Source organism: Mus caroli, chromosome 6, assembly GCF_900094665.2.
Source record: "Mus caroli chromosome 6, CAROLI_EIJ_v1.1, whole genome shotgun sequence".
In the NCBI taxonomy this organism is placed as follows: Eukaryota; Metazoa; Chordata; class Mammalia; order Rodentia; family Muridae; genus Mus; species Mus caroli.
The window spans coordinates 69182758-69186549 of record NC_034575.1 but is presented as its reverse complement, the minus strand read 5'-3'; positions in this window follow the sequence as shown (position 1 = coordinate 69186549).

Genomic DNA, 3792 nt, shown 5'->3' with positions numbered 1-3792 from the left:
CCAGTTGCTTGTTTCATATACCCCATTGAGACTTGTTAAGGGTTTTGTTTTCCTTCTTAACTTTAATATTATATACTCCTGTCTGTAGTCTGTCAGCTTGTGGGTGGGCACTATCCTTGTCTCTTCCTGTCAGCTTTTGGGTGGTATGTTGTTAGGGGTGTATTTGTCTCTAAGTCACAAAATATCTGACTGAAATGATAGGTTTTTGTGCCTACCCAGAAGGCTGACAGTGGGTGATTTGGGACTGAGGTCCACCCTCCGCCCCCAGGCAGAGAAGTGGAATCATTGCAGCTTGAGCAGGTCTCTGCCAGGCTGATGGGAAGCCCAAGGCAGGGGCTGACTGGCAGAGGAATTGGACAGAAATGGCTTCTGTCAAGCTCAGTCACTGAAAGGTTAGAGGCCTTGGGCCTGAGATGTGGGCAAGCTGGCACACCAGTGGGCAGCAGGCAGCTCATTACAGCAGCTCTCTTGGAATTGGTTTGTTTCTTTTTTTTTTTTTCTTTTCTCTTTTTTTAATTTTAGAGACAGGGTATTGCTATGTCCCTATCTGGCCTCTAGCTTTGCATCCTCCTGTCTCTAACTGTGTAAGAGTGCTGGGATTACAGGCCACCATTGCCCTTCGGTTGGCTGCAGCTGGCCAGGGACGGCTCAGCAGGTAAAGAAGGCACATGCCACCAAACCTGATGACTGGAGTTCATCTCTGGTTCCACATGGTAGAAAGAGAGGACCGACTTGTGCAGATTCTCTGACCACCACATGTGCACTGTGGCACACTCAGGCCCCCCTCCCACACTAAATAAAAGTAATTGAGAACATTTTAAAACATGTGATTAGCAGTGATGGCAAAGGCCTGCAAGTATGGACTTGGGAAGGTTGGGGCTGGGAGTGCAGCTCAGTGGAGAGCACTTGCCTGTCAGTACCAGACCATGTGCTCTGCCCTAAGCTCTGGGAAAAAGGATTAAAAGTAAAAGCTGGGAGCTGGTAAGATAGCTCAGCTGGTAAAGTGCCCACCTTACAGAATCCAGTCCCCCAAACTCACGAACAAACGAAAGAGAAAAGCCAGCATGGGATGCCTGCTTGTAATAAAGCGACAGGAAAACAGGCAGCTCCTCAGGGCTTGCTGGGCTAGTGAGGGCCGCTGTCTCAAAGGCAATGTGAACAATGCATGAGGAATGAGGGCTGAGGGTCTCCTCTGGCTTCCATATGCACAGACACCCGTAACCATGCTCACTACCCACACAAGTGCACACAAACATGCACATACACATAGTAAACACATTGGAGTGCACACACAAAGCTGAATGTCATGCACATGTGTGTAATCCTAGCATTTGGGAGGCAGAGGCAAGGGGACCATGAGTACACTCAGTTTCAAAAACCAAAAATGCTGTGTTACTGGGCTGTTTGGGGCCTTTGGTGCTGGGGACTTGAACTCAGGGATTTGTGTTAGGCAAGTGCTCTGCATTTATACATACCCGGTCCTGGAAAAGTAGAAAGGAGCAATACAGATTACAGAGCAACTTGGGTCAGATCCGTGTTCATCCTCCTACCCAGTCAATGTGCCGTGTGTTTTTACATATATGTACATAAATGATTCTGAATAGTATATAATAAAATAATAAATATAATGAAACTTTGTGTTCAGGCTGGAGAGATGGCTCAGTGGTTTAAAGCTGCTTAATGGCTAAGCAGTTGATAGCTGTTTTTCCAGAGGACCTAGGTTCAAATCCTATCACCTACTTGGTAGCTCACAACCATCTATAACTCCAGGCTAAAGGCTCTGATGACCTTTTCTGGCCTTTGTAGGCAACAGACACATGGTGCACAGACATACAGAAAAAAAAGTCCATACAAAATAATTAAAACGGTTTTCAAAACCGGTTTTAAAACTGTTTTTAAAACGGCTTGTGACGACAGTTTAAAATTTAGTCATTCATCATGGGCCATAGATGGAGTTGTATTTCTCAGTGGATGAGTTTTGGCTCCAAATAATAACTGTTTTCATCTGGAAGTAACTCATGGTCTTTCTCCATAGCCCTGACTGGCCTGAAACTCATCTGTAGACTAGGCAGGCCTTGAACTCCTGGAGATCTGCCTGTCTTTGGCTCATTTACCCTCTTTCCTTCACTTACCTGAGTGTTGTAATGAAATCAAAGACTTTTGAGACAATGATCTGTACACTTACAAAATATCTATTGTAAAGTTCAAGTCTCCAGACCAGGGATTTGCATCTCAGCCACTGCTGTCTCAGTGCAGGCTGAGCAGAAAGCTTGCCCTGGTGCCTAGGTGCTGTGGGTGGAGCCAGACAGGGTCTGCAGGGGCAGAGAGAGCACTGAGCTCCCTGTCAGAACATGCAAGGAGGTCCAGTACCCTCTTCAGACTGAGGAGATTGTGTGTAGTGGGTCTGTTTCTCTTTGTAGTTTCTAGATTTTCTATAACAAATGACGTTTTTTATAATTAGAAATATGACAAAAGTGTTTTAGCTATACATATAAAGGGACATGTCTGGCATTTAGATCTTTAATACTAAAGATGGATTTATTTGCCTTTTTAAAAGATTTATTCGTGTGCTGGGAGTGGTGGCGCATGCCTTTAATCCCAGCACTTGGGAGGCAGAGGCAGGTGGATTTCTGAGTTCAAGGCCAGCCTGGTCTACAGCGTGAGTTCCAGGACAGCCAGAGCTATACAGAGAAACCCTGTCTCGAACAAAAACCAAACAAACAAAAACGAAAACCATGCGGATGTTTGGAGTCAAACTCAGGTCCTCAGCAAGGTAAAAGTGTTCCAAGTTGCTGAGCCATCTCTCCAGCCCCTCGTTTGCTTATTTTGATATTTTGGTACCTTGAGCTTAAGAAGTAAGCTTGTAGGGAAAGAGTAGGCAGCAGGAGGGAGACCATGCTGGAAGCCGAGATTAGGGAGTAGATGTGGAGAGAGAGGTGGCCCAGCCCTGCTGACATCAGGCTGCATGAGACTGTGACTCCTGCCACGCCTTAAAAGACAGTGTGTTCTTACTCTGCACAAGAGAACAGGACTTTATCAGCTGTGACTCAGGCATTGTGTAACATGGGAACTGGTCCTCAGAATGCACAGTCCTAGATGATCTTAGATCATCATGGCAGGCGTGGATTCACCCTCAGGATTGTAAGCTTACATGCAGACAAGAGAATCTGTCCCCTCTCTGTGCTCAGGGTCCAGAGCATGTTAGACTAGCACTCTATCCCTGAGCTGTCTATCCCCTCAGCTCTAGAAACGGTTTATCTTAGCAGCAGAACATCTTCAATATGGAACCATAATGACCAGAGTGTGTGGTGCTCAGCCTCACCCAGGTCAGGGGTTTCCTGACTTAAGAGAAATTGATTATTATCATTAATTGTAAGCATATAACAGGAGGGGGTCACATGTGCCATGGTGTAAGTGTGGGAGTCAACTCTCCCACAACCCTAGGTTCCAGGGATCAAATTCAGAGTATCCGGCTTGTGCAGCTCTTTACCTGCTGAGCCATGTCACTGGCCTGGTTTCCTGATTTTATATTAAATGTGTGTGTGTGTGTGTGTGTGTGTGTGTTTATATGTGATAGCAAATGTGGAGGTCAAAGGACAACCAGAAGTTGGTCCCCTCCTGCCATGTGGGTTCTGGGGTTCAAACTTGGGTCATCAGCCTTGGTGGCAAGCACCTTTACTCACTGAAGCCTCTCACAAGTCCTTCCTGATTTTAAAATTCTCTTTTGAAAAAGTACAAGCTGAAGATTTCGTATCTCCTTTCCCTCCCTCCCTTCGTCCTTCCTTCCCTTTT